General features: G+C 48.3%; 1 protein-coding gene across 2 annotated transcripts in view; it reads left to right on the top strand.

The window, feature by feature from the left end:
- Nucleotides 1-585: 585 nt before the first annotated feature.
- Nucleotides 586-8,361, top strand: part of LPAR3 (lysophosphatidic acid receptor 3) — an 81,441-nt gene continuing 73,665 nt past the window's right edge. Inside the window, exon 1 of one of the 2 annotated variants that reach the window (XM_006086149.3) lies at nt 586-778. The gene's annotated coding sequence lies outside the window, so the exon portion shown is untranslated. The remainder of the gene's footprint in view (nt 779-8,361) is intronic. The other variant, XM_023751798.1, reaches the window with a different exon arrangement.

Genomic DNA, 8,361 nt, shown 5'->3' with positions numbered 1-8,361 from the left:
AAGGTGGGTCAGTGGAGGCTTTAGATTTCATCTCTCAAGAACAAAGTATCCAGGACTATTTACCCCAGGAGGCCAAGAAGCCTCTTTCATAACTTTAAATCTTTTTTATTTCCTGTTTCAATCAAAAGATGCCTAGGAAAGGCCCCCCAAACCAGATATACGTGACCATCCTTGGACTCTGGGGCTGCCTGCACCCTCGGGTTCGAGTTTTAGAACAAGTGTTCCTCTGACAGTGAGCCTGCTTCCCACAGAAGGTGGGGGCGGATGGGTGTGGCTGCACTTGCCCGCAGCCTCTTCAAACACATCTGAGGGACAGAGAGAAAGCACCGAACTCGGAACTCCGAGGTATGGCTCCGTAAGCCCTGCGGATGGCAGCGGTCCTCTGGCTCCTTCTCCTCCAGGCTGGCCACCCTCCTGGGGACCAGTTCCAGGCAGGAGAGCATCTGCGTTAGAACCCGATCCGTGCGTCGCCGGTGGGGGGCGCTCTCCCGTGGGAACGGTCGGGCTCCTGGGGCGGGCAGGGCGGGGCAGGGCGGGGACGCGGCCCCTCCGCCCCCTGGGCGCCACCCCTTGCTCCGCCAAACTTTCCTTGGGCTCGGGACGCGTCGCAGCCGCAGTTGGCAAAGAGGCGCGCCGCCGCCACCACCGTGTCCTCCGCTGCTCCTCGCGCCCGGAGGAAGGCCAGCGCCCGGCCGCCCCGTCGCGCACGGCCCGAGGGCATGCGGCAGCCGCAGGGGCCCCCCGCTCCCGGGCTCGGCGGCGCGGGCGAGCGTGAGCGGTGAGTGGGGCGCCGGGCACGGGAGGGCTCTGGGGCGGGCGTGGGGAGGCCGGCTTGCGGGGGCCTCCGCCGGGCCCAGCTTTTCGGGACTGCCAGCTCGGGACCCAGATCCACTGCAGGCACCTGGGACGGGACCCTCCTGGCGGCGTGAGGCGCACCCGGCCCGTTCTCCCTTTTTTCCGAGGAGTAACAAGCCATCGGAATGCCCGCGCCGGTGGCTTCGCTCTGGCCGTGGGCTGTGGGCTGGGCGCAGGGCTCCGCTTGCACAGGTGCTGCTTCTCCAAACTCGGTCTTACCGCCTTGGTTCTCCCGCGGAGCCCGGGGATATAACATTCTTCAGCCTCCGGTTACTCCCCGTACAATGGTGTGTCAGGGAACAGCTCGAACCAGGCGAGTCATCTAAACACTCGGGAAATAGTTATTATTAACTAGTAACACTGTTAGGGGGTTGTGCTCTGTAAGGGAAGGTCCCCGTGGCGGACAAACGGGCTTTGTTCTGTAGCAGTGTTACTTTATTGCTTTCCCTCAGCAAGCTGCGAATACCCAAAATTGTTTAGAAATTTCTCAAGCATGTAATTTGAGGAGTGACAGTGAGTAATGGAAACAATTGAATCGAATAAGATAATCATTAAAACGGTTCCCCAAAGCATTTGTAGGTCAACTTTTAAGCGAATAATTTCCACGAAATGCCCCCCGCCCCCACACACACACCTGTAATTTGTTGTTGTCATTGCAACACGTTTGCCTCCTTAGTCCTTTGCCACCCAGAGTAATACCTGGTCTTGGAATGTTACTTTAGAAGTTAAGGGCCACCTAGCTGCTCACGGTTCCTACCTGTTTGTATAAATTGGAGAATAAAGTGAACGTTGGCCACAGACAGATGATTCCTTTATAAGTAGGCTGTTACTCCATGCACACACCACATTTCATTAATGCATAAGCTCTTGTATTGCTAAGGTTTCCCAGTGAAGTGTCTATCAGTAGTTGCTTCGCCTGCTTCCCATGAGACATTGGATCCACTTTTGTGTGGTCCATCCAGTGAGTAGAATTTTCCTCACCGCCCCTCCTCCACGCCCACAGAAGTGATACAGTTAGAAACACACAACCTTGGCTCTGCTAACACCATGCTTGTCTAAACAAACTGGGTTATTCTTAAAAAAACAAAACAAAACAAAACAACAGCAAGCAAACCCTGCCAGTGAGGCTGATGTATTTGAGATAAGCTTCCAGAGTTGTCTTTTGTGCCTTGAGTCTGGGACCCGGTGTCATGTCCCAATATCTGGACATCTGACCACCTGGACATAACTTAATTTGATTGTCACTACCATATAACTAGAAAAATAGATCAGTTAGGCACACTTTTTTCTTGATTTATTTTTATTTTATTTTGTCTTTATAACTTTAACTACAAATGACACATCCTCTTTTTTAATTCTGACAAATGCATAAATCAACTACCACACGCTATCAGTTCAGGTCTCCTTTAGGTATCTGGCTGTTTTACAAGATGTTGGATAGAACAGATCTGTGTATGTTTTCTATGAATGAAGACTGAAATGAGAACACCACATGCCTAGGGCTGGCTGGGTCTCTCCCAGGTTTTCCATCTTGCTGCTGAGGGGCAGGAATCCACCACAACCTAAGCCCAACCTCTTATTTCTTTGGGCTGGAGCAAGGGGGAATCACTGTAACTCCAGTGGGGATAACAATGGCTCAGATGACCTATTAGCCATTCTCCCGGGAGTGTACATTAGTTCAGAATGCGTTCTGGCCTGTGATTATATCCATCAGGGTGGTTAAGGCTGATTGCAAGCTTCTACATGGCAGAGCCCAGGCCCAGGGCATTATGAATGTGGTGTAAAGGCAAGAGAAGGGCTTTGCAGTCAGACCAGCCTTTGTTCCAGGCCGGGCTTTGTGACCTGGGCTACATGGCTGTGCGTCTCTAAGCCTTCATTTCCTTGTCTGGAAAAACAAAGATGACATCCACCTCCCGAGATTCACAGAGAAAAGCACTTAGCAGGGCACCTGATATACAGGAAGTGCTCCTTAGATGTCGGTTGCCTTCTTTTCCTTCTAGATAGATGAACATTAAAGTATTGATATTTCTGGAAACATGGGTGCAACCCTACCTTTTTCTGGCAAAGATGGATCCTTGAGAAGTTTCGAGCACTTTCCTCACTTGCTTCCCCCATTCCTGGCTCTGGTCCTTTTGTCCCCCTCACCCCACCCCCCATCCCTCCTGCAGGTACTGAGCCGCTTCCTCTCTGGCCTCGCTGATCCTTTGTCCCTCATGCTGGAGTCTGTATGTATGGGGAGGAGGTCCCTGGAACTTAGTCCTGCTGTCGATGGCAGAGGTGTCTGCAGAAACCCTGAGAGTTTGTGCTTTTACGGTGCTGGTTAGAGGGGAGTTGGAGTACAGGAGTCTGGGTTCTAATCCCAGCCCCACTTTCGTGAGTTCTTGTGATCTTGAATAAATCTCTTGTCATCCTTGAATTCATTTTCTCATTTACATAATGGGGATGATCATTCCTTTTTACCCAGCTGCATGGGTTGTTGTTGAGGCCCAATAAGTCATGTAGGTGAAAGAGTTTTGTACCCTGTGAGGATACATTGGAATTAAACATTGGGATTGAAGAGGTGGACCTCCAGATGTGGGACACCCCTGGCAGGCTGTAGGGGGTGGTAGGATGTCCATGTGGGTGTGCTAAGTGGGCAGGGCTGCAGTCCCTCCGCACCCCTCTCTCCTGGCCTCTGATGTGGAATGAGACATCAAAGATGAAATCGTGCCAAAGGTTGAGAAACTGCTCTGTGGGGAATACAAGAGGAAGATAAATTTCAGGACTGAGAATATCTAATACTGTGCAATCGAAGACACAGGGCAAAGTTTCAAAAAGGCTTGATTTCCCTCTTACAATTACCTGTACTGTCTGCTCGTCTCGGTTCTTAATGAACAAAAACAAAGAGCACCCAGCCAGTGTCAGAGGAGAGCATGATGGCATTCATCAGACATCCACATGGGACGCCCTACGCCGTCCTCACTGCCCTGTGCTTTCTTGCTAACTTGGGGCTCTAAGGTTCACCCTGCAAGGCATCAAACTGACTCAAGCATTTTCCTCTCGCAAACAATTAATCTAATTATTTCATTCCATCTGAAAGATACGCGTTGCTGTCTGTGGGAAGCCAGGTGAGCAGTAGCCAGTGAGAGGAAGTTTCTGATTTTCTGAGTTGTGCCCACCTCCTCTTCACCCGCCAGGCTGATGTCCTCCTCCTTATTCCTCTTCCTCTCCTGGCCTGGCCTCTGGAGCACCTGGCCCCTAGCCTCCTGTCCTGCCTGCCTCCTGCCTTGAACTCCTCGCCTGTGATCCTGACACTGTCCGGGCCCCATGGACCTTGCCTCTTCTCAGATGTGAATCATTCAGATACCTCAGGCTGGGCCAGACTGAGTCAGTTTAGTGCTTTGCAGAGTGAGCCTTAGGGCCAGACTGGGTGTCACTCTGGAAAACAACCCGCCCAGTATCCAGTATAGCCTCCCTCACCCGTTCCAAAGGATATTTATCAGCGCCAACCCACCTCTCAGGCTCCCCCCAGACACTCCTCAGCTAGGCCTATGTCTTCATTGTTCCCTGGGACACTGGGCTGCAGTTTTATTAGCCCTGGCCTTCACTAGGCCATGCGCCAATTCAGTGGTATCTTCAAGAGATGGCTTGGCAGGTGGCAGGGCCGGGTTGGAGGGCACTTTGGCCCCTCCATAAGCTATGCCAGTTTGCCCAAATAAACATGAGATCTAAATAAAAGCAGTGTGCTTGCTTTGTAAATGCAGCTTTAAGGCAGCCTCCTTGGGTCCCCTTTGACTGAGACTGCCCCAAAGCCCCTCCTCTTCAGAGATTCTGGAGCTGCCCCAAGATGAACCAAGGCTAGGAGAGTCAAAGGTGGCCTGTGGAGTCGGTCGGAGTCTTTCACTCTCCAAGGAGAGCTAGAAATCCAAACACAAGGTTCAGAGAGAGAGAGAGAGAGGGAGATTTACTATAGAAATTGATTCCTGAGATCACAAAGGCCAAGAAGTCCCACAATCTGCCGTCTACAAGCTGGAGAACGAAGGCCCAAGGCCAGGAGCACTGATGTCCAAGGGCAGGAGAAGATACAAGCCCAGCACAAGCCACAGGGCAAATTTGCCCTTTTACCTTTTTGTTCTATTCAGGCCCTCCATGTGTCACCTGAGGCCCACCCACATAGATGAAGTCGATCTTCTTTATTCAGTCTACTAATCTCTTCCAGACACACCCTCAGACACACCCAAATAATGTTTTACCTGGGCATCCCTTAATCCAGTCAAATTGACACATAAAATTAATCATTGTACTAGCAAATCAGGAAATTGAATTGGTACAACACTACCATCCAATCCACAGAGCCCATTCATATTTCAACAGTTGTCCCCTAAATGTCTTTTTTTCCTGTCTGATCCATATTCAATTTGCCATGTCTCTTCTGGAATAGTTTCTTGGACTTTCCCTATGCCTTAAGTCCTTGTAGATCATATATTCTGCAGGATGACTCAGCCTGTATCTAGCAGGTATTTCTTCAGAACCAGACTCAGGTCTTGTGTTCTTGGCAGGAATACATATTCTGCTCTTCTTAGCGCATAAATTAGCTGGTATAAAATGTCAGCTTGTCGCACCACTGGAATATTGGCCTCGGTCACCTGGCCGGCTATGTGGGTGTCTGCCAGATCTTCTCACCTTAAATTTATCATTTTCCCCTTTGAAATGTATGGTGTTTGTGGGGAAGTATTCTAAGGTTATGCTAATAGCCTATTCCTCATTAAATCTCCACCTACAGCCTTATCATATTAATGACTTCTGCCTGAGTCAGCCACCTCTATTGAGGCTGCCAAATAGTGATTCTTTATTTCTATCACTCTTATATTTATTAGTTGACATTCTACTGTAAGGGAGAACTTTTTTCCTCCCTCATTTACTTATTAATATTAGGAAGTATTCATGGATTTCCTTTGTAAGCAATATGTTGAAATCTGTTACTATTTCTTTTTATGCTCACATAGTCCTCAGTTTGGCCCGTGGGAGTCCCTTTGGGCTGGCCTTTTGACATCCCTATCATTCACTGAGCATTTAAACAGTTCCTGGCACTACATGATATTCCAGGCTCATCTTGTACTTTCTCTGAGTTAGTTATTCCTCCCTTTTGGGAGAGAATGGTATTTAGAAACCAAGATTTGGAAGGTTGATGTGCCCATTGTTACTGGGGTGTCATTGCTTTAGGTTTTTTAGAGAACAGAGCTAGGAAATATAAACAGACACATTTATAAATTTTTCTACATTAGGCCCCTGTATTAAAATCATTCATACTAATACCTCCAATTCCAATCCACCACCCAGGGATCTTTCTATTCTTTCCCCTTTATATCTTTTAATATATATATGTAGATAGATAGATAGATAGATAGATAGATAGATAGATAGATAGATATTTAGAGAAAGGGAGAGGGAGAGAGCCAGAAACATTAACATGAGAGCAAAACATGGATCAGCTGCTTCCTGCACGCCCACTACTGGTGATCTAGCCCGAAACCCAGGCATGTGCCCTGACCAGGAATCAAAACAGCAGCCTTTCAGTGCACAGGATGACACCCCACCAACCGAACCACACTGGCCAGGACTCCCCTTCATATCTTTGTACGTATCTGCTCTGGCAGTTAGAAACTTGACCCTATTATCTTTAATATTTGTACTTATTTGCTCAAAGTAGCCCATTCCTCAACCACAGAGGCCATCCGGTCTCCTCAGTGTCCACCTCCCTACCCACTGCCTCTTGTCCTTGGCTGCCTGGCCTCCAGTCCCTCCAGCTCGCTGCTCTGTGTGGCTTCCCAACCAAGTTGCCCAAGCCTGTGCGCAGTTCCCCAAACTCCTTCCCATCGTGTTTCATTCTCAACCACAGGCTTATCCCTCAGTTCTGGGGAAGGAAAGAGAAGGCAAAGGAAGAGCTGGGAATGAAAAGGAAGCAAAGATAGAAATACTATATATATTTTTAAAGCTTTTGATACAAATTTCCCTCCCAAAAAGTTGTATCAATTTACATGCTCACCAACATATTATTAGAATGCCATTTTCCCTATTCCCTTCCCAACACTGAATTTTATCCACCTGTCTAAATGTTGTCTATCTGATCACACTTAACTTTTGTCTCTGTTAGAGCCCATGCCATACTCATCTCTGCTTATACTTCACTAGAGGCCCAGTGCACAAAATTCATGCATGGGCGGGGGCGAGGAGAGGGGGTGTCTCTCAGCCCGGTCTGCACCCTCTCCAATCTGGGACCCCTCAAGGGATATCTGACTGCCAGGGATCGGGCCTAAACTGGCAGTTGGACAGCCCTCTCACAATCCGGGACTGCTGGCTCTTAACCACTTGCCTGCCTGCCAGCCTGATCGCTCCCTAACCGCTCCCCTGTCGGCCTGATTGACACCTAACTTCTCCCCTGTCTGCCTGGTCGCCCCCAACTGCCCTCCCCTGCTGGCCTGGTTGCCCCTAACTGCCCTCCCCTGCTGGCCATCTTGAGACCACATGGGGGTGGCCATCTTGTGTGATGGTGTGATGGTCAATTTGCATATTGCTGTTTTATTATATAGGATTGTATGTCTCATCTTACCCTTTAGATAAGGGCCTCTCAGCCTTGGCACCACTGCCGATGGGCTGGGTAATTCTTTGTTGTGGGGCTGTCCTGTGCATTGTAGCATGTGTAGCAACATCTCTGGCCTCTGCTCTCTACATGTCAGTAGCACCCCTCAGTCCTGTTACCACAAGTACCTCCAGATATTGGGAGATGTCCCTGGGGAGAGTGGAGGATTAGCCCCTACTGAATCTCTGCTGCTCTAGATTATGAGCTTCCTGAGTGCATTTTACATCTGTATACATGGTTTTGTGTATCTGTCTTTCTCCTGCCGATAGTGAACAGTGGGGAATGTGACCTGGACAGGGATGAGAGGAGCCAGTGGTTGGGTAGAATACACTATACCAGGACCAATGGATCTTGCCCATTAAATGTATGCAACTGTCTACATATGAAAAATCCATGAATATCTAACAGAGGGAAAGGACAAGGAATGTCAGCAAGGATGCTACCACGTCACTATTAGTCTTTCTCAGTTAATTTCCAGTCAGATATCTAATCAGCAGATAATTGAAGTCTGTGGCCTAGTTCAACTGGTAGACTGTTTGGTTGATAGGAAAGTTAAGGGCTTTAGGAGAAGGTGTTTCTTAAATTACATCATTCAAAGAGTTAGAAGTCAACCGGCTGCTTACTCTTCCGAGCTTTCTCTGAAATAGGCCAACTGACTAATCATTGCTATTTCCTATCATGCATTTAGAATTTTATTCTGTCATTTTCATTTGATTATTCGAACTTTTCCCTCATAAACTTCTGTCAAAAATTCTCAGTAGAGATACACTTACAAATTTTTATTGACATTTATCCTAATCATAGTGTACTTTTAGTATCATTATAAATGTTTTTAAAAGGCATTAATCTTGTTATAGAGGACAAATCTTCACATCTCTCAGAGGGGC

The sequence above is a fragment of the Myotis lucifugus genome, unplaced genomic scaffold, assembly GCF_000147115.1.
Source record: "Myotis lucifugus unplaced genomic scaffold, Myoluc2.0 scaffold_25, whole genome shotgun sequence".
Taxonomy (NCBI): domain Eukaryota; kingdom Metazoa; phylum Chordata; class Mammalia; order Chiroptera; family Vespertilionidae; genus Myotis; species Myotis lucifugus.
The sequence above is the reverse complement of the archived record's forward strand: the minus strand, read 5'-3'. Positions and strand labels throughout refer to the sequence as shown.